The sequence below is a fragment of the Hyla sarda genome, chromosome 10 (genome assembly GCF_029499605.1).
Source record: "Hyla sarda isolate aHylSar1 chromosome 10, aHylSar1.hap1, whole genome shotgun sequence".
Lineage (NCBI taxonomy): Eukaryota > Metazoa > Chordata > Amphibia > Anura > Hylidae > Hyla > Hyla sarda.
The window spans coordinates 128,575,610-128,599,653 of NC_079198.1; the positions used below are offsets into that span (position 1 = coordinate 128,575,610).

Here is a 24,044-nt window from a genome sequence, read left to right on the forward strand (position 1 = left end):
GTCTCAATTGCGTTCCAGAAAATGGATCTGGGCTATTATTTTTTAGTAACAGAGATGTGTGGGAGAGAATTATCTCTGTTCGGAAGGAATGATGCCTGTATCTATGAGGCTGAATGTGGACTGACTGCGGAAAAGAGCAACTGGGAGTCCATGATCCTCAATAAGATTTAAGGCTTAAAGGGGTATTCCGGGCAAAAACATCTTATCCCCTATCGAAAGGATAGGGGATAAGATGTCTGATCGCGGGGGGCCGCCGCTGGGACCCCCGCACTCTATGCGTAGCTGCGTCTGAAGTTTCCGGAACCTCCGGGCTTCCGAGACGGGGATGTGATGTCACGCCACGCCCCCTCCATTCATGTCTATGGGAGGGGACATTGCGTGACGTCACATCCCCGTCTCTGAAGCCCGACGGTTTCCGAAACTTCAGAATGCGGGCTGCTGCAGGGAGATCGCGGGGGTCCTTTTGATAGGGGATAAGATGTTTCTGCCCGGAATACCCATTTATTGTTGTCTGTCTGTCTGTCTATCTATCTATCTATCTATCTATCTCTCATATCTATCTATATATCCCATATTTATCTATCTATCTCATATCTATCTATCTTCTATACTGAAGTCGGGCCCATAAAATGGAAGAAATCCAGTAGAGGTAATAAATCGAATTCATTCCTGTATCTAACTCATCACATTGGATTTTGCCGAGGCTGCACGCGGGAATATGTATGACACCATGGAGTGAGCGTCAACAGAAGATTTATTGGGAGGTCAGAGGTCGTGAGAGAAACAAGATCACGTGATCTACGGAGCTGATGAAGTATCCGTCACCACAAATGTCACCGCCCGGGCTGTAAGGATTTCACTTCGGCCTTCACCTTCTGGACGATGGTTATTGACTGAATCATGAGGCTTTTTATTCACAGCGAAGCCAGAAACATGTAATTATCTGCAGCGATCAATGGAGAGAAGTGTCACAATAATGAGACTTATTCAATGATAGGTCGCCTCGAATTTATACAAAGAGTAATTGGATGAAGAGAAGGTCAAGTGTATGAACTTAAATATCATGTCATGTCAGCAGTCAATACTATTATACCGACTGTGTACAGGAATATAACTACTATAATACTGCCCCTATATACAAGAATATAACTACTAAAATACTGCCCCTATATACAAGAATATAACTACTATAATACTTCTCCAATATACAAGAATATAACTACTCTATTACTCCTCCTATATACAAGAATATAATTACTATAATACTGTTCCTATATACAAGAATATAACTACTATAATACTGCTCCTATATACAAGAATATAACTACTATAATACTGCTCCTATATACAAGAATATAATTACTATAATACTGTTCCTATATACAAGAATATAACTACTATAATACTGCTCCTATATACAAGAATATAACTACTATAATACTGCTCCTATATACAAGAATATAACTACTATAATACTGCTCCTATATACAAGAATATAACTACTATAATACTGCTCCTATATACAAGAATATAACTGCTATAATACTGCTCCTATATACAAGAATATAACTACTATAATACTGCTCCTATATACAAGACTATAACTACTATAATACTGCCCCTATGTACAAGAATATAACCACTATAATACTTCTCCTATATACAAGAATATAACTACTATAATACTACTCCTATATACAAGAATATAAATAATATAATACTGCTCCTATATACAAGAATATAACTACTATAATACTGCTCCTATATACAAGAATATAACTACTATAATACTGCCCCTATATACAAGAATATAACTACTTTAATACTGCTCCTACATACAAGAATATAACTACTATAATACTGCTCCTATATACAAGAATATAACTACTATAATATTGCTCCTATATACCAGAATATAACTACTATAATACTGCTCCTATATACAAGAATATAACTACTATAATACTGCTCCTATATACAAGAATATAACTACTATAATACTGCTCCTATATACAAGAATATAACTACTATAATACTGCTCCTATATACAAGAATATAACTACTATAATACTGCCTCCTATATACAAGAATATAACTACTATAATACTGCTCCCTATATACAAGAATATAACTACTATAATACTGCTCTTATATACAAGAATATAACTACTATAATACTGCTCCTATATACAAGAATATAACTACTATAATACTGCTTCTATATACAAGAATATAACTACTATAATACTGCTCCTATATACAAGAATATAACTACTATAATACTGCTCCTATATACAAGAATATAACTACTTTAATACTGCTCCTATATACAAGAATATAACTACTATAATACTGCTCCTATATACAAGAATATAACTACTATAATACTGCCCCCTATATACAAGAATATAACTACTATAATACTGCTCCCTATATACAAGAATATAACTACTATAATACTGCTCTTATATACAAGAATATAACTACTATAATACTGCTCCTATATACAAGAATATAACTACTATAATATTGCCTCCAATATAGAAGAATATAACTACTATAATACTGCTCCTATATACAAGAATATAACTACTATAATACTGCCTCCTATATACAAGAATAAAACTACTATAATACTGCTCCTATATACAAGAATATAACTACTATAATACTGCTCCTATATACAAGAATATAACTACTATAATACTGCTTCTAGATACAAGAATATAACTACTATAATACTGCTTCTATATACAAGAATATAACTACTATAATACTGCCCCCTATATACAAGAATATAACTACTATAATACTGCTCCTATATACAAGAATATAACTACTATAATACCACCTCCTATATACAAGGATATAACTACTATAATACTGCTCCTGTATACAAGAATATAACTACTATAATACTGCTCCTATATACAAGAATATAACTACTATAATACTGTTCCTATGTACAAGAATATAACTACTATAATACTGCCTCCTATATTCAAGAATATAACTACTATAATACTGCCACCTATATACAAGAATATAACTACTATAATACTGCTCCTATATACAAGAATATAACTACTATAATACTGCCTCCTATATACAAGAATATAACTACTATAATACTGCTCCTAAATACAAGAATATAACTAATATAATACTGCCTCCTATATACAAGAATATAACTACTATAATACTGCCCCCTATATACAAGAACATAACTACTATAATACTGCTCCTATATACAAGAATATAACTACTATAATACTGCTCCTATATACAAGAATATAACTACTATAATACTGCCTCCTATATACAAGAATAGAACTACTATAATACTGCTCCTAAATACAAGAATATAACTAATATAATACTGATCCTATATACAAGAATATAACTAATATAATACTGATCCTATATACAAGAATATAACTAATATAATACTGCTCCTATATACAAGAATATAACTAATATAATATGGCCCCTTTTGGGCTAGAATATGAACCTGATACATTTGGATATAGTCATATTTTCTGGACGAACAGTCGGCGGTATCAGTAATATATACTTGTCTGTAATTGAATGGACTTTTTTTGTGCGATTTCGTGTATATATTTCAGCACTTGAGATAATCCTCTTACCTGGATGGGTAAGATGTTGGCGCCAGACGGTCAGTAATTGCGGCATTAATGATGGCCATTACTTTGCGCTTATCTGCAGAATGCATAATGAAAGGTGTTTGAGCGGCCGATGAATCAGTCTCTGATGCGGCTGTAAGTGATGACCCCCTTATCTGGCCTCGGGTTACCTTGACATGTGGGTAAAAGCTTTTTCTTTACTTCTTTCCTATGAAATGCGTAGTTTTTCTAGATTTTTTTCCTGCTTTATTCCAGTGGTCTCCAAACTGTGGGCCTCCAGCTGTTGCAAAACTACAACTTACAGCATGCCCAGACAGCTGGAGGTTCACAATTTGGAGACCTCTGCTAGCAACAGACAATCCCTGCTCTGTAAACACCCTGAAAATAAACATAGACTGTGACAGCCTGTAAAGATATGCGAGTAAAAAATATAAAATAAAAAAATTAAGTTTTAAAAAATGATGTTTTATTTGTGTTTAAAAAAGCTGCCGCTTGGTGTCTCCCTACTTGTCCAGAGCACATTTTCCCCCATCTTTTGCACATACTTTGGACTTCTCTGCTGGCTTGGCAGAAGTCCAAAATCAGGAATGCTGAGGGGAGGGGGGGGGGTGTAGCCTTAGCCAATCATAGCTCATCTCACACTGAACTGCTCTGGGCTGTGTGTAGCAGAGTGAGGGAGGAAGTTCTCCCCTGTATGGCTTCAGATGATGTCACGCCTGCTGGGGAACGCCCCTTCCCAGTCTGTGAATCTGACTGAGACTGAGCAGAAAATACAGAGCAATATCAAGGTAGAAAATAGTGTTGAGCGGCATGGGCCATATTTGAATTCGTGATATTTCACGAATATATGGACGAATATTCATCATATATTCGCTAAATTTGCATATCCGTAATATTCGTGTTTTATTTTTGCATACGCATATGCGAAAATTAGCATATAAAAAAATTTGCATATGTGAAAATTCGAATATGCGAAAATATGCATATGCAAATTTTCGCATATGTGACAATTCGCACGCCAGTCTCACACAGTAGTATTAGAGCCTTCTTTACACCACACAAGCTGGAAGCAGAGAGGGATGATCACTGTGATGTGTACTGTGAAAAAAAAATATATATATTCGTAACTGCAAATATATAGCACTATATTCGCGAATATTCACAAATTCACGAATATGCGATATTCGCGAATAAAATTTGCATTGCGAATATTCGCGAGCAACACTAGTAGAAAACTAACAATTAATAAAAATAAAGGCAGGGGGTTGTTTATTATGATGGGGGGCAGTGAACCAAGAGGATTATAAAATGTAACAAGATCATGAGAGGTACTCTTAAAAGTTCTTGTAGGTGTTTTATTTTACCCCAATGCCTTATTTAAAGCTTAGACAGCTCAGTACTGCTCTATAATGTCCTCCATGTTGCTGCTACTTCTAGAGGCATTCTACAGAGATATAGGAAGCAGGAACTCATGTTCTGTGTGGACAGTATGTGGAGACACCATACAGCTAGTTTATATCCAATAGTTTAGGGACAACTATAACCTGCAGAAGGGTAAACTGGTTAAAAAAAAATGCCATATTGTAATGCCCCCATGGGTGTTGACCCACTGTGTTACCTTACCAGGTTGACTTAGATTAATCTCAAGAGAAGTAGCCTCTATGTACTCACCTTTTATCCAGGATATGGAATCTGGACCAGGTTGCTGTCCCAAAAGTGTTCACGATGTAGGTAACAGCTGGCCAGACAGCCTGGCACCGGGGATACAGGTTGGGGTGAGGCCAATTCAACAGGTCAGAAGCCTGGTGGTAACAGTAAAAGACACAGCATAGTCAAGTGTGGATAAAACAGTCAGTAGCAGAAAGCAGATCTAGTACAACAGCAGGAGATTTAGCCCACCGAGGGTTAAGCAGCTTAAAAGTCTGTAGATGTAGCAGAGCTGAAGATGTTCTGGTAGCAGCAGAATGAATTGCTGGTGAAATACAGGTACAGCTTCAGTCAAGACAGTCTGTGTCATAAGAAGGAGGTACACAATAGTCAGGCAGAGGCAACATGAGGAAAATAGTCTCAGGTCAGATACAGGATAGCAGAATAGGAACAAGGCACCTTTACTATGGCAGAACCGCAATATTGCTCAGGCACAAATGACTTAGTGAGGCAGCCTTAAAGGGGTACGCCGTCGTTATACATATTATATATGGAAGGGGCGTGGCGTGGCGTGACGTAACGACCACTGCTGCTGGGTCCCATGGTTTGTTCAGAATGCCGGGTGCTGCGCGGAGAACGCGGGGAGTCCCAGCGGCAGGACAGGGGATAGGATAGGGGATAAGATGTGTAGCAGCGGAGTACCACTTTAAATAGGTAATGCCAGGCAGGGATTGGTGGAGAGAAGCATGCACTGCCCCAAATGCACTCAGGGACCCTGAGGAAGGAAGCCGTGTAGCTTTCGAAAAGCTTTGGATTCTACCTGTCCCTCGCTGTGCCCAGTAGTGACGTCACTCTGCCAGTAAACCGCAAAAAAACTACACTCTGGCGGGAAGAAGCTAGGTTGAGATGCCGCCGGCCGAGGCTGCCTACCAGCGCTTCCCAAATCATCGTAATCGCAAACATCTTAAAAGTTAATAATAATCATCCGACAACGCAACTAGGACCAGAAATATACAAATTTTATTTTCCACCATCTTCCTCATCTTTATAAGGAGGAGAACTTGCACAATTGGTGGCTGACTAAATACTTTTCTTCCTCACTGTATATATATATATATATATATATATATATATATATATTGGTCATAAATAGTCCTGTATCTCTTGTACACATCAGGGGAGCTTTATTTAACCTGTGTAGAGGAAGATTGATGCAGTTGCCCATAGCAACCAATCAGATCGCTGCTTTCATTTTTTTCAAGAGGCCTGTGAAATACAAAAGAAGCCATCTGATTGGTTGCTATGGGCAACTGCACCGCTCTTCCCCTACACAGGTTTTGTTAAATCTTCCCCATATACTTTTGTCGAAAGGTTTTTAACCATTTCCATGCCATAACTAAACGTGTGTCGCGGCTCATTGCTTACCGCCGTCTCTTCCACACCGCTCGCCCCCTCTCTACACAGCAGACGCATTTCCCGCACATTTATTCCTCTTACCACACAATGTAATTTATTCATTGAATCCTCTGTATGATCCAGCGTATACATTAGCTGCAGAATGATTACACGGGATACATTGATTATACACCTCAGCCGTCTGCTGCGCCTCCTGCACGCCTGGGGAACAATATGGCGCCATCCCCCCGACACCTGTGTATCAGAAGAAGCAAGGCGGAAAGATATGATGCAATAATACATGACAAATGCCAACAACAACGGGCACACACACAGGGTTAGGGCCCCTACATGGCATCACTGGGGTCCCAGTGGCTTTTTACCTTATTTTTTTTTTTTTCACAATGTTTTTATTGAATTTTATAAACATAAGAAATGTAACATATAACATATTATGACATCAGATGTGTCAGAGTTTACATATGAACATGCATAATAACCTTGACTGGTGGAGCATAATCAAGATGCCTTATCTCATTGAAGATGATGTACGGGGGGGGGTTGGAGTGGCTTAAAAAATCCCAAATTCTTGCACAGCGCCGTAAATTCATCTATCTAGTGCGGTTAGTCACTGACCGATGTGCAGGACAGTCTTTTTGCAGAGACCAGCACCAGGGGGAGAGGTGACATCTTGGCTGTTCATATGGCAATGGGAAGAGACATCTGGGGGACTGTGAGAACTGCATATGGGGGAACTCTGAATGGCACTGTTTGTTATGACCTTCTATCATTGCTGTCTGGCACTGACACTGGAGGAACCATTTATGGAGGCACTAGCTCGCACTATTCGTGGGGACACTGTCTAGCTGGTACTGTTTATGGGGGCACTCTTCATCTGGCACTATTTATGGGGCACCATTTTTAGTGAATATATATGGTCAACAATTGTTATTGATCATTAGGGAATACTTAAGATTTTGTTTAAGGGGGTACTCTATATGTGGCATTGCTCATGGGGGAACTCTCTATATTGTATCACAACAAATGCCCCACAGGGGGTACCAGGGTCATAATATATTCACAACTATTTTAGGGGAAACCCCCCAAGGGGAACCCTTAAACTAAGTACCACCTAAAATCTAACTTTTATTAGTCTTATTAAAATGTTAAACTAAATAGTAAATATATGATTTCCTATGGTGTAATCTACCCCACTAATTGTTTAAAACCACAGCCTTAGGCCAACTCCCATTGTGATATTGTTGTAATAACTGCAATTAATGCCAGAATGATTGCACATTGATCATCCTCTTGGATGTGATGATCTGTTTTTGGGGAGTTGTAAGTGGCTGCTAATTAAAAACTCTGAACATTAGCCAGCGCCTCCAACGTTTCGCTGGCACCCCAGCTTCGTCAGAAAGGGCTGGTGGTATATTGGGCACTATTTATGGGGGCACTCTAGCTGGCACTATCTATGGGGGTACTCTAGGTGGCACTATATATGGGGGCACTTTAGCTGGCCCTATTTTTGGGGCCACTCTCTAGCTGGCTCCATTTATGGGGCACTCTTTGGCACTATTAATTGATGCACTCTCTGGTACTACTTATGGGGACACTCTAGCTGACCCTATTTATGGGGCTACTCTCTAGCTGGCACCATTTATGGGGGCAGCACTCTCTGGTATTACTTATGGGGACACTATAGCTGGCACTATTTATGGGGCACTCTCTGGCACTCTCTACGGGAGCATTCTTTAGCTGGTACTCATTATGGCAGTGCTTCCAAACCGGAGTGCCTCCAGCTGTTGCCAAACTACAACTCCCGGGCATGCTGGGAATTGTAGTTTTGCAACAGCTAGAAGCACCCTGATTTGGAAACACTGCTTTATGGGAACACTCTGTATCTACCAATGTTTAGGGGGCACTCTCCAGTTGGCACTGCTAACGGAGAAACTGTTTGTAGAGCACTCATTTGATACCACTATTTAAGGTGGAAAACTTGCCCTATTTAAGGAATCTCATTGGCACTGTCTATGGGAACACTCTGGCACTGTTTATGTGGGCACTTTGGTGCCTGGCACTGTTTATGTGGGCACTCTTGTGTTCTTTATGAAGCACTGTGGTCTCCGTTGATGATCTCTAACACTAAGCCTAAGTTGGACATAGACATGAAAGCCATTTTGTCCAGGATTTTTAACCATTGGACACATTTAAATGGGGACTCTCATTAAAACTAGTTTGTGCTATTGCACTCCTTATGGTAAATACAAAATCTTTCTAAGTATTCTATGTTTTATTTGTGTTTAAAAAAGCTGCCACTAGGTGTCTCCCTACTTGTCGAGAGCACATTTCCCCCCATCTTTTGCACAGACTTTGGACTCCTGCTGGCCTGGCAGAAGTCCAAAATCAGGAAATGCTGAGGGTGGGTGGTTTGGGCTTGGGATTGTGCAGCCTTAGCCAATCATAGCTAGTCTCACACACTGAACCGCACTGGGCTGTGTGTAGTAAAGTGAAGGTGGAAGTTCTTCCCTGTATGGCTTCAGAAGATGTCACGCCTGCTGGGGAACGTCCCCAGAAAATATGCAGAAAATATGGAGCAATATCAAGGTAGAAAACGAAAAAATACTAAAAATAAAGGCAGGGGGTGGTTTATCATGATGGGGGGCAGTGACCTGGGAGGATTATAACATTTAACAAGATCATGAGAGGTACTCTTTAAGCTTAAAATTGAGGTATCAAATGCTTTCCCCCAATGAACCCCATTGACATCAGAAGTGTCAGAAACGGTCTACTTTAATATGTGAAAGGGTTAAAAGCGCCCAGTTAACCCTTCCGCTCCCTGGCATACCCAGAGAGGTTTGGCTATTCTTGCACAGACAGTGATGAAATGTTTGCTGACTCCACAGTCACATACGTTACGGTTTATTGATAATAACGTGCGAGGAATCCTGCAGGGACTCCATTATCTTTCCAACTGGCGTAAAATATATCAATTGCGCGGCGGCGAACATCCTGCTCCAGACAAGGCGACTTCTTCATTATCATTGTTAGGCAGTAAAATATTATGATAATAGATGGAAAACAATGTCTTCTATCAAGAGGATCTGGGGAAGAACTCCGACCGACACGTGCGAACGCTACGAGGGAGGAAAGTGCTGACTGCTGACTTGTATATAAACAGATGAGATTCTGACAATATAATGTTCAATGGTGAATAAGACTGAATGACCACTGCATTAGGAACAGCTGACACCTGACATCTTGTGACCGATACGGCGGAGTGACCGCGTCACAACTGTCTCTCACGTGTTGACCTCTTTTCTGGCAATATTTCTCAGTCGTGGGTAAATGTGATAACTTCAGTGTCTTTGACCTTGGACAGTTGGTTTGGGCCCTAAGTATTTCTGAAGCTTCCACACATGTTGGCTGTTCCCAAACGATAGTGTCAAGAATCCAAGACTGGATGAACCATTGAGAGACATTCCACAGAAGATAATCTGAAAGTAAAAGTAGGAACGCTCCATGGTGTATTAAAAGAGATAAAACACAATATAAAGGGAAGGCATGAAAGCCACTCACCCCAACGAGTTGTGTAACAACATACACAACAATGGACAACACATATGAGAATGCGAGATATCCGCCGACCTCCGGCTGTAGTAACAACGAGGATCGGTAAGGCTTCAAGCAGGATGCCGGCTCCACGAGGTACAGGATAAACTCAAGGATAGACCAAGTAAAATCCAAAAGGTAGTTTATTCCCAGAATGCAACGCGTTTCACTGCAATTCCGCAGCTTCATCAGCTATGCCTGCAGAATTGCAGTTTATCCTGTGCCTCGTGGAGCCAGCATGCTGCTTGAAGCCTTACCGATCCTCGTTAGTCCACAGAAGATGACACTGCAGCGGGCCATATGTGGTTGATCGAAGAGGAGAATGTCAGGTAGCACATTTGGTATTTCAGCAATGATGTAGCCCAGTGGACCAACAGTGGGCAAGTACAACTAGTTTCCACAATAACAATGGATCATGTGTCGACCAAGGTTCACCAGCCAAAGGTCAATAAGGGCAGCCATCATCATTGCACACAACGCCTTAAGTGGGCCAAGGAAAGACATCAATTGACCTGGGAAATCTGGCAGAAGGGTGTCTGGAGTCTCATTTCTTTCTGAACCCTACAGATGGCCCGGTCTGCCTATGGTGTAAACAGCATGAAGTCTTATTATTTTACTATTATTGGCTAAGGCTGCACCCCCTACCCCCCACCCCCCCTCAGCGCATCAGACTGCATTTACTGTGTTTGGACTTCTGCCAGGCCAGCAGGAGTCCAAAGTCTGAGCAAAAGATGGGGTGAAATGTGCTCTGGACAAGTAGGGAGACACCTAATGGCAGCTTTTTTAAACACAAATAAAACATAGAATTTTTTTTAAACAAAGTACAATAGAAATATTTTTTATTTACCATAAGGAGTGCAATAGTAAAACATATTTTTAATGAGAGTGCCCCTTTATGTATGGAGGATGTCCAGGCATGCTGGGTGTGGTAGTTTTGTAACATCTGGAGGTCCACAGTATGGAGGCCACTGCATTAGATCATTGTCTGGTCCTACCAAAATTTGAATGGCTAGCTTTAGACCTTTTACGCTGCGGATCTGCCGCTGAAGGACCGCTGCATGGTGGCTTTACATGTGCCTGCTCAGAGCAGCATTACACCGCTATGAGCCGACACACTGTGATGTGCGAGTTCCAGTGAGCATGCACAGTATACTCGCACATCGCGGCAGCTCTCGGCCTAGCTCATGGAGCAGGGGGAGCGGCCGTGATGTGCTCAAGTATACCACGCATGTGTGGTGACTCGCATATCGATTCAGTGTGTCTGCTCATAGCGGTGTGATGCTGCTCTGAGCAGGCACATGTAAAGCCACAATGCTGCGGTCCTTTAGAGGCGGATCCACAGCGTAAAATACTCTGTGGGTTTGCTCGTGTGAACGTACCCTTAATCCTCCCCCACAGCATAGTAGTAAAGATACTAATGTTTGACTTCATCCAGTACTACTAGATAACTGCCCCATGGGATCAAAAAGGACTAAGTAAGATTAGATTTGGGGTACAATGGCTACTTCTATCACCCCTTTGGGTCCCTGTAAGGTGACTGTCACTTTAAACCCCATGTTGCATATAACAAGACTGCGGCCCGGCTGGAGATACGATGTAATAATGTTATCTATCAGAGTTCATGCTGGAAAAGTTTAAATAACAGCGACGAGAGGCAATCACCTCCTATTGATTTTACCTTGTAGACCGGAGTTTAAACCAAACAGTTTTAGACCTAAACACAAAGTACAAGAAAATCGGTGAAGAAAAAAAGCGGCTAAATGAAACTTCTCGTGTAAGTTAAAGATGTTGTTCTATTCAATTTAGTTGTAGTCACCGCTCCAGGGAAGGCAGCCAGCTGGAAGTCTGCTCCGCGCCGAGGAATATTGCGTACTGAGGAAAACCGCTGCTACCGCCCTGTGGTACTTCCTACAGTTCAGGCGCAACTCCTGTAATAAACAGCGTGTTACCATCTAAACGCTACAACTACTAGGAATAATATCCAGAGCTGGATTCATAACATCTAGGGGAACATTAACCAAAACCTGTGCAGAGGAAAAGTTGACCAGATGCCCATAGCAACCAATCAGATCGCTTCTTTCATTAAAAAAAAAAAAAATATTGAAAGAAGCTAAATGATTGGTTGCTATGGGCAACTGGGCAACTTTTCCTCTGCAGAAGTATTGATAAATCTCCCCCCTAGTGTTTCCTCTTTTTTTTTTATCTCCAGGTCTGACCTCTGTCTATGCAGTCTCTACTATTATGCCGTATACTGCCCTCTATGGACAAGAATATAACTACGGTACTATAATACTGCTCCTATATACAAGAATATAACTACTATAATACTGCGCCTGTATACAAGAATATAACTACAGTACTATAATACTGCCTCCTATATACAAGAATATAACTACTATAATACTGTCTACTATATACAAGAATATAACTACTATAATACTGCCTCTATATACAGGAATATAACTACTATAATACTGTCTCCTATATACAAGAATATAACTGCTATAATACTATTCCTATATACAAGAATATAACTACAGTACTATAATACTGCCTTCTATAAACAAGAATATAACTACTATAATACTGCTCCTATATACAAGAATATAACTACAGTACTATAATACTGCCTCCTATATACAAGAATATAACTACTATAATACTGCTCCTATATACAAGAATGTAACTACTATAATACTGCTCCTATATACGAGAATATAACTACTATAATACTGCCTCCTATATACAAGAATATAACTACTATAATACTGCTCCTATATACAAGAATATAACTACTATAATACTCCCTCCTATATACAAGAATATAACTACTATAATACTGCTCCTATATACAAGAATATAACTACTATAATACTGCTCCTATATATAAGAATATAACTACTATAATACTGCTCCTATATACAAGAACATAACTACTATAATACTGCTCCTATATCCAAGAATATAACTACTATAATACTGCTCCTATATACAAGAATATAACTACTATAATACTGCTCCTATATACAAGAATATAACTACTATAATACTGCTCCTATATACAAGAATATAACTACTATGATACTGCTCCTATATACAAGATTATAACTACTATAATACTGCTCCTATATACAAGGCTATAACTGCTATAATACTGCTCCTATATACAAGAATATAACTACTATAATACTGCCTCCTATATACAAGAATATAACTACTATAATACTCCCCCTATATACAAGAACATAACTACAATAATACTGCCCCCTATATACAAGAATATATCTACTATAATACTGCTCCTATATACAAGAACATAACTACAATAATACTGCCCCCTATATACAAGAATATAACTACTATAATACTGCTCCTATATACAAGAATATAACTACTATAATACTGCTCCTATATACAAGAATATAACTACTATAATACTGCTCCTATATACAAGAATATAACTACTATAATACTGCTCCTATATACAAGAATATAACTACTATGATACTGCTGCTATATACAAGATTATAACTACTATAATACTGCTCCTATATACAAGGCTATAACTGCTATAATACTGCTCCTATATACAAGAATATAACTACTATAATACTGCCTCCTATATACAAGAATATAACTACTATAATACTCCCCCTATATACAAGAACATAACTACAATAATACTGCCCCCCTATATACAAGAATATATCTACTATAATACTGCTCCTATATACAAGAACATAACTACAATAATACTGCCTCCTATATACAAGAATATAACTACTGGGTGCGACCCTTTGACTGGTTTGAGTGGCATTGGGGCCGCTCTGCCAGTGGGTCGTTTTCCCCCCCGTGGGCACTGTTGTCGCGGCGGTGGTGGTCGCCGCCCAGTGCTACGACATTTTATGCTAGGGACGTTAGGGACCCACTCTAAATAGGTGGCCTTGACGTGGCGAGTGGGCTTGTACTTTTTGATCAAAAATGTATACTAACGACCTGTTAGTTTTTGATATTATGCTGAGAAGCAATCAGATCATTATACAAGATTGTAGATGTGCACCATGTCTGTTTTCTACCCGAATTCATATAGCTACTATAATACTGCTCCTGTATACAAGAATATAACTACTATAATACTGCTCCTAAATAAAAGAATATAACTACTATAATACTGCTCCTATATACAAGAATATAACTACTATAATACTGCTCCTATATACAAGAATATAACTACTATAATACTGCTCCTGTATATAAGAATATAACTACTATAATACTGCTCCTATATACAAGAATATAACTACTTTAATACTGCTCCTGTATACAAGAATATAACTACTATAATACTTCTATATACAAGAATATAACTACTATAATACTTCTATATACAAGAATATAACTACTATAATACTCCCTCCTATATACAAGAATATAACTACTATAATACTGCCTCCTATATACAAGTATATAACTACTATAATACTTCTATATACAAGAATATAACTACTATAATACTGCTCCTATATACAAGACTATAACTACTATAATACTGCTACTATATACAAGAATATAACTACTATAATACTGCTCCTATATACACGAATATAACTATTATAATACTGCTCCTATATACAAGAATATAACTACTATAATACTGCCTCTATATACAAGAATATATCTACTATAATACTGCTCCTATATACAAGAATATATCTACTATAATACTGCTCTTATATACAAGAATATAACTACTATAATACTGCTCCTATATACACGAATATAACTACTATAATACTGCTCCTATATACAAGAATATAACTACTATAATACTGCCTCTATATACAAGAATATATCTACTATAATACTGCTCCTATATACAAGAATATATCTACTATAATACTGCTCTTATATACAAGAATATAACTACTATAATACTGCTCCTATATACAAGAATATAACTACTATAATACTGCCTCTATATACAAGAATATATCTACTATAATACTGCTCCTATATACAAGAATATAACTACTATAATACTGCCTCTATATACAAGAATATATCTACTATAATACTGCTCCTATATACAAGAATATAACTGCTATAATACTGCCTCTATATACAAGAATGTAACTACTATAATACTGCTCCTATATACAAGAATATATCTACTATAATACTGCTCTTATATACAAGAATATAACTACTATAATACTGCTCCCATAATTCTATGAGGTGGTTGTAGAGAATAGCTGAGCTCTTTTATCTCGTCTGCACTAGTTCTATTAGTGCTAGTTGTTATTCTAAGCTGTGGTGACATTGCTACAATATCCCAGATTGTGGGGCGCACAGCGATGGCTCCCGTATGCAGTAATGAGACAGATATCAGGGATGATCATGTGACCTTATAAGGCAACAGATAATTCTGTGCCATCAGATCACACAGGGAAGAACCTTCTATCTCGACTGATTTCCATGCGGCTGCCTCAGAAATGTCGCTTCATTTGCCGGATGTTTTGTTAATTTCAGAGTCACTTATTATTTTAACAACATATTCTCCTCAGTGATATATATCCTCATTCTACGGATGCACAACTTCTCAGTAACACTCACTTTAGGGTGTTTCATTTTCCCAAAGATGGGATTTTCATATGACTTTGCTTAGGCCCCGAATCTCAGTGATGTAAAATATATATATGTCAAATATCAAGAAGATTGGATAATATTTAGGGGTTGCACACATTGATCACTTTTATCTCAAATTAGTGAAATTTCTAATATTCAGTTTCAGGATCCCAGGGGCTCTGCATCAAGCAAGGTGGATGGCAAAGGCAATGTATGCACTTAAAGGGGTACTCCCATGGAAAACTTTTTTTTTTTAATCAACTGGTGCCAGAAAGTTAAACAGATTTGTAAATCACTTCTATTAAAAAATCTTAATCCTTCCAGTACTTTTTAGGGGCTGTATACTAAAGAGAAATCCAAAAAAGAAATGCATTTCCTCTGATGTCATGACCTCAGTGCTCTCTGCTGACATCTCTGTCCATATCAGGAACTGTCCAGAGCAGCATAGGTTTGCTCTGGGGATTTTCTCCAGCTCTGGACAGTTCCTAAAATGGACAGCAGAGGTCAGCAGAGAGCACTGTGGTCATGACATCACAGGAAATGCATTTCTTTTTTGGATTTCTCTTTAGTATACTGCCCCTAAAAAGTACTGGGAGGATTAAGATTTTTTAATGGAAGTGATTTACAAATCTGTTTAAAGGGTACCTTTCATCAAAAAATACTTTTGATATATTATAGATTAATGTAGGCAGAATAACTTTCCAATAGCATGTTATTAAAAAATATTTAATTTTCCACTTTGAAAAAATGACCACTAGGGGTCTCCCTACCAGTCCATTTTTTTTATAGATTTCAGACTCATGAAGAAGTCCTAAATCTCATACTGCAGTCGGGACACAGGCAAACTCCCTGGCAGGGAGCAGTGCTGAGTTTGTCTGTGTTCCGGCTGCAGTCTGAGATTTAGGACTCCAGCATGAGTCTGAAATCTATAAAAAAAAAAAAGGACTGGTAGGGAGACCCCTAGTGGTCATTTTTTCAAAGTGGAAGATTAAATAGAAATAAGCATATTTTTTAATAACATGCTATTGGAAAGTTATTCTGCATACATGAAACTATAATATATCAAAAGTTTTTTTGATGAAAGGTACCCTTTAACTTTCTGGCACCAGTTGATTTAAAAAAAAAAAAAAAAAAGGTTTCCATGGGAGTACCCCTTTAAAGGGGTACTCCGCTGCTCAGCGTTTGGAACAAACTGTACCGAACGCTGGAGCCGGCGACATGAGCTAGTGACGTCATAGCCCTGCCCCCTCATTATGTCACGCCCCACCCCCTCAATGCAAGTCTATGGGAGGGGGCGTGACATCCATCACGCCCCCTCCCATAGACTTGCATTGAGGGGGGGGTGGGGTGTGACATCATGAATGGGCGGGGCTATGATGTCACGAGCTCCCGGCGCCGGCTCCAGCGTTCTGAACAGTTTGTTCCAAACGCTGAGCAGCGGAGTACCCCTTTAATGTGGTCAATGATACTGCGGAAAGAGGAATTGCTCTGATAAAAAAAGTTTTACGAATCGGTCAGGGTCGAACAAAAAAAACAATTCCTGTTGAGGTCAGTCGAGCATCACAGAAAAGTCGTCACCAAGCGAACAAAAGAAGGAATTGCATCGTTCAAAGGTGATTACTAAAACACATGTTTTGCCTGTCATACTACCTATTAATCTTAGTGTCTGGTTTTAATATTATTTTAAGTTTGTGATTTCTAGTTTTCCCAATAATAGTAATTAACATTGAAAATTCATATATTTTTTGCCTACTTTTACAAAACTGATCAAAGTGTACAACCTCTAAATATTATCCAATCTTCTTGAAATTTGGCATATATATCTTTTACATCACTGAGACTCGAGGCATAAGCAAAGTCTGCAAAAATAAAAATGTTTGCCTTACAAAATGAAACCCCCTAACACACTTATATGGCTTCTGGTCTGTAATAAGATTCTGGGCGACTGTATGCACCCCTTTATACTGGAAGGGTCCCCCAACAATTCCTCGTAAAATGTTATCAGGAAATGAAGATCAAAGGGACATGTGCGCTATATGGACGTACACAGCCCTTAGGATCAGCTGGAGGTAAAACATGCGGGTCACTGCACTTGCTCAAAGTGAAGCTTAGGAGGAGGAGTCTGGTACATAGCGGAGCTGAGGAGGAGGGGTCTGGTACATAGCGGAGCTGAGGAGGAGGGGTCTGGTACATAGTGGAGCTGAGGAGGAGGGGTCTGGTACATAGCGGAGCTGAGGAGGAGGTGTCTGGTACATAGTGGAGCTGAGGAGGAGGGGTCTGGTACATAGTGGAGCTGAGGAGGAGGGGTCTGGTACATAGTGGAGCTGAGGAGGAGGGGTCTGGTACATAGCGGAGCTGAGGAGGAGGTGTCTGGTACATAGTGGAGCTGAGGAAGAGGGGTCTGGTACATAGTGGAGCTGAGGAGGAGGGGTCTGGTACATAGTGGAGCTGAGGAGGAGGGGACTGGTACATAGCAGAGCTGAGGAGGAGGGGTCTGGTACATAGTGGAGCTGAGGAGGAGGGATCTGGTACATAGCGGAGCTGAGGAGGAGGGGTCTGGTACATAGTGGAGCTGAGGAGGAGGAGTCTGGTACATAGTGGAGCTGAGGGGGGAGCGGTCTGGTACATAGTGGAGCTGAGGAGGAGGGGTCTGGTACATAGTGGAGCTGAGGAGGAGGGGTCTGGTACATAGTGGAGCTGAGGAGGAGGGATCTGGTACATAGTGGAGCTGAGGAGGAGGGGTCTGGTACATAGTGGAGCTGAGGAAGAGGGGTCTGGTACATAGTAGAGCTGAGGAGGAGGGGTCTGGTACATAGTGGAGCTGAGGAGGAGGGATATGGTATATAGCGGAGCTGAGGAGGAGGAGTCTGGTACATAGTGGAGCTGCGGAGGAGGAGTCTGGTACATAGTGGAGCTGAGGAGAAGGGGACTGGTACATAGTGGAGCTAAGGAAGAGGGGTCTGGTACATAGCGGAGCTGAGGAGGAGGAGGAGTCTGGTACATAGTGGAGCTGAGGAGGAGGGGTCTGGTACATAGTGGAGCTGAGGAGGAGGGGTCTGGTACATAGTGGAGCTGAGGGGGGAGGGGTCTGGTACATAGTGGAGCTGAGGAGGAGGGGTCTGGTACATAGTGGAGCTGCGGAGGAGGAGTCTGGTACATAGTGGAGCTGAGGAGGAGGAGTCTGGTACATAGTGGAGCTGAGGGGGAAGGGGTCTGGTACATAGTGGAGCTGCGGAGGAGGAGTCTGGTACATAGTGGAGCTGAGGAGGAGGGGTCTGGTACATAGTGGAGCTGAGGAGGAAGGGTCTGGTACATAGTGGAGCTGAGGGGGAAGGGGTCTGGTACATAGTGGAGCTGCGGAGGAGGAGTCTGGTACATAGTGGAGCTGAGGAGGAGGAGTCTGGTACATAGTGGAGCTGAGGAGGAGGGGACTGGTACATAGCAGAGCTGAGGAGGAGGGGTCTGGTACATAGTGGAGCTGAGGAGGAGGGGTCTGGTACATAGCGGAGCTGAGGAGGAGGGGTCTGGTACATAGTGGAGCTGAGGAGGAGGAGTCTGGTACATAGTGGAGCTGAGGAGGAGGGGACTGGTACATAGCAGAGCTGAGGAGGAGGGGTCTGGTACATAGCGGAGCTGAGGAGGAGGAGTCTGGTACATAGTGGAGCTGAGGAGGAGGGGACTGGTACATAGCAGAGCTGAGGAGGAGGGGTCTGGTACATAATGGAGCTGAGGAGGAGGGGTCTGGTACATAGCGGAGCTGAGGAGGAGGAGTCTGGTACATAGCGGAGCTGAGGAGGAAGGGTCTGGTACATAGTGGAGCTGAGGAGGAAGGGTCTGGTACATAGTGGAGCTGAGGGGGAAGGGGTCTGGTACATAGTGGAGCTGAGGAGGAAGGGTCTGGTACATAGTGGAGCTGAGGGGGAAGGGGTCTGGTACATAGTGGAGCTGAGGAGGAAGGGTCTGGTACATAGTGGAGCTGAGGGGGAAGGGGTCTGGTACATAGTGGAGCTGCGGAGGAGGAGTCTGGTACATAGTGGAGCTGAGGAGGAGGAGTCTGGTACATAGTGGAGCTGAGGAGGAGGGGACTGGTACATAGCAGAGCTGAGGAGGAGGGGTCTGGTACATAGTGGAGCTGAGGAGGAGGGGTCTGGTACATAGCGGAGCTGAGGAGGAGGGGTCTGGTACATAGTGGAGCTGAGGAGGAGGAGTCTGGTACATAGTGGAGCTGAGGAGGAGGGGACTGGTACATAGCAGAGCTGAGGAGGAGGGGTCTGGTACATAGCGGAGCTGAGGAGGAGGAGTCTGGTACATAGTGGAGCTGAGGAGGAGGGGACTGGTACATAGCAGAGCTGAGGAGGAGGGGTCTGGTACATAGTGGAGCTGAGGAGGAGGGGTCTGGTACATAGCGGAGCTGAGGAGGAGGAGTCTGGTACATAGCGGAGCTGAGGAGGAAGGGTCTGGTACATAGTGGAGCTGAGGAGGAGGGGTCTGGTACATAGCGGAGCTGAGGAGGAGGGGTCTGGTACATAGCAGAGCTGAGGAGGAGGGGTCTGGTACATAGTAGAGCTGAGGAGGAGGGGTCTGGTACATAGTGGAGCTGAGGAGGAGGGGACTGGTACATAGCGGAGCTGAGGAGGAGGGGTCTGGTACATAGTGGAGCTGAGGAAGAGGGGTCTGGTACATAGTAGAGCTGAGGAGGAGGGGTCTGGTACATAGTGGAGCTGAGGAGGAGGGGACTGGTACATAGCAGAGCTGAGGAGGAGGGGTCTGGTACATAGCGGAGCTGAGGAGGAGGGGTCTGGTACATAGCGGAGCTGAGGAGGAGGGGTCTGGTACATAGCGGAGCTGAGGAGGAGGGGACTGGTACATAGCAGAGCTGAGGAGGAGGGGTCTGGTACATAGTGGAGCTGAGGAAGAGGGGTCTGGTACATAGTAGAGCTGAGGAGGAGGGGTCTGGTACATAGTGGAGCTGAGGAGGAGGGGACTGGTACATAGCAGAGCTGAGGAGGAGGGGTCTGGTACATAGTGGAGCTGAGGAGGAGGGGTCTGGTACATAGTGGAGCTGAGGAAGAGGGGTCTGGTACATAGTAGAGCTGAGGAGGAGGGGTCTGGTACATAGTGGAGCTGAGGAGGAGGGGACTGGTACATAGCAGAGCTGAGGAGGAGGGGTCTGGTACATAGTGGAGCTGAGGAGGAGGGGTCTGGTACATAGTGGAGCTGAGGAGGAGGGGACTGGTACATAGCAGAGCTGAGGAGGAGGGGTCTGGTACATAGTAGAGCTGAGGAGGAGGGGTCTGGTACATAGTGGAGCTGAGGAGGAGGGGACTGGTACATAGCAGAGCTGAGGAGGAGGGGTCTGGTACATAGTGGAGCTGAGGAGGAGGGGTCTGGTACATAGCGGAGCTGAGGAGGAGGGGTCTGGTACATAGTGGAGCTGAGGAGGAGGGGTCTGGTACATAGTGGAGCTGAGGAGGAGGGATATGGTATATAGCGGAGCTGAGGAGGAGGAGTCTGGTACATAGTGGAGCTGAGGAGGAGGGGTCTGGTACATAGCGGAGCTGAGGAAGAGGGGTCTGGTACATAGTGGAGCTGAGGAAGAGGGGTCTGGTACATAGTGGAGCTGAGGGGGGAGCGGTCTGGATGATTCTAAGCTGCTTAAAGAGAGTCAGACAAACACAGGAGAAAAAAACATTTTAAAAAATTCTTCTTTTAGACCCATAATTCTCTATAAAACCTGTATAAAATCCATCACCTGGTACTGAATAACAACCCCCATCAGGGCCGAATCCCCCCATAACACAGATCTCCTCCATTCTGCGCCCTTTGTCCACCTCCCAGAATTATACTTCTTTTAATTAAAATCTGACTGAGCAGAATCCAAAAAGTTCTCCGTCCTCTCCAGTTATTGCTGTAGATATTTCCATTTTCCATCTCTTTCTGTGACGAATGGCTCTTCAGAAAGGTCACCAGAAAGGTCATGAGCATTAATGGCAGAGAACGCGGCGCTGACCTCCTGAAAGACTCATTTCTGGGCCCAGACAAGCCGCTATTGATCACTAAATACAAAATAAATTAGTTTTCATCACTTGTGTCAGGTGACCCAGGCAGAGCGCCCGGCCGGCCCGACCATTATTTGTTCCAATGGAATTCTGCACATGTTCTCGGCTGCGATCAGACTCTTTTATTAAATTGCATATATGTGGTGGCACAGTGCCAGGCCTAGAACATATATTAATGGCGGATTAAGCATGGGCAATGTGCACCTGAAATCCTCATGTTAATTTTAGGTCCAATATTTTGTGTGAATCCATTTCTGGAGCTCTGTTTTTCATATCCAGAGCTATGCTTTTCTCTCCATAGCTTAATAGGGTTATATTCATAGGGTAAACCTCTATAGGGTAATATTCATAGGATAAAACTCCATAGGGTAATATTCATAGGGTAAACCTCCATAGGGTAATATTCCTAAGGGTAAACCTCCATAGGGTAATATTCATAGGGTAAACCTCCATAGGGTGATATTCATAGGATAAAACTCCATAGGGTAATATTCATAGGGTACACCTCCATAGGGTAATATTCATAGGGTAAACCTCAATAGGGTATATTTTCATAGCAGTTCTTGATGCAATAGATGTGTATAGTGTTCCAGTACACTAGCCTTTGTGTGTGGATGGATGAGAAGAAGCACTGGGAGGACCAAATCTGCAAGGAACTAAAGAAACACCTTGAGTGCCACCCATGCCCTACCCTGAACCCATCATTTCCCACAACACTTGTGCAGCCCCCCCCCCCCCCCCCACCATTGTCATTGGTGTGCCACAGGGGCATCTCTTGAGTTGGCTTCCACTCTACCTACTGCTGACACCAACATTGTTGCTTGAGGATCTACAGGTTCCAGTAGACCCAGGATCCTGATCTACACTGTCGGTATACTACATAAGCATCAGTCACGTATGCAAGTATCTGAACGAAACCAATTGGTGCACCACAAATGCCAGCAAGCATAGTGGTTGTCAATAGTAGCTCTATAGGACACAACTAAAAACTACTGGCCTATGCCATACCCATTCACTGCAATACCAAACATGAACCATGGTCAGGTGTGGTGCTGTTTTTAGAAGAAATGATGCATGTTTGGAAAGATTGTTAAAAGGGTTCCAGCACTTAAAAACGTGTCCCCTATCACTATCCTTCTGTGACCTTCTGAATGCTGCCTTTGTGTATCTCCCGTGCCCCTCTAGACAATGCATGGAGCGATCCGACACTTATCCCCGATCCTGTGGATAGGGGATATGCTCTTAAAGGAGTACTCTGCTGCCCCAGCGTACGGAACATTTTGTTCAAAAACACTTGGATCCAGCTGGGTTGTGAGATCACAGCCACACCCCCTAGTTTAATTACAGCCATGTCCCCTCAATGCAAGTCTATGGGAGGGGGCGTGGCGGTGCCACGCCCCCTCCCATAGGCTTGCATTGAGGGGGAATGGCGGGATGTCACAAGGGGCGTGGCTGTGGCGTCACGACCCCGCCACCCACACCCAGCGTTCTAAACAAACGCCGGGTGCTGCACAGAGATCGCGGCGGGACCCCCACGATCTGATATCAGATAGGGGATAAGATGTCTAGGGGCAGAGTACCACTTTAAGTGCTGAAATACCCCTTTAACCCCTCCCCATTTGCAGTGGTTTAGAGTATTGGTGCTTTTTTTCCTTCTTGTCTTCTAAGAGCCGAAACCTTGTTATGTTTTCTGTTTCTTTTTTGCTGGACAATTTATACTTTTTAATAGCATCCATCATTTTACCATATATGTTGTCTTCACTGTAAACCTGACATGTTATCTTTATTCTGCGGGTCAGTACTATTACAGCGATAACAAAAGTATATTGTTTTTGTTGTATTTTATTCTTTTACACAAAAAATGAAAAAACCTTCTTTAAACGGATTTATTATCGACCCTATAACTTTATTTTCTGGCTGTGAAGCTTTGTCAGGGCTCGTTTTTTGTTGAGTTGATCTGTGGTTTGTGCCTTACCAAGACGTATAAGGTTAGGTACGGCAGACTGTGTGGATGTTAGGCGGTGAAGGATGGTGGTTGGATAGGGTTTAACTTTAAGGGATA

The 24,044-nt window shown here is 42.0% G+C and overlaps 1 long non-coding RNA gene across 4 annotated transcripts in view; it reads right to left on the bottom strand.

Annotated features, from left to right (window-relative positions):
• Nucleotides 1-705: 705 nt before the first annotated feature.
• LOC130294584 (uncharacterized) overlaps nucleotides 706-24,044 on the bottom strand; it is a 30,090-nt gene continuing 6,751 nt past the window's right edge. Inside the window, exons 2-5 of one of the 4 annotated variants that reach the window (XR_008848542.1) lie at nucleotides 12,115-12,226; nucleotides 11,977-12,012; nucleotides 3,648-3,814; nucleotides 706-943 (exon numbers count right to left, since the gene is read on the bottom strand). This is a non-coding gene — a long non-coding RNA (uncharacterized LOC130294584). Of the gene's footprint in view, nucleotides 944-3,647; nucleotides 4,023-5,315; nucleotides 5,395-11,976; nucleotides 12,013-12,114; nucleotides 12,227-24,044 lie in introns of those variants that run through there. The other 3 variants (XR_008848541.1, XR_008848540.1, XR_008848539.1) reach the window with 3 other exon arrangements.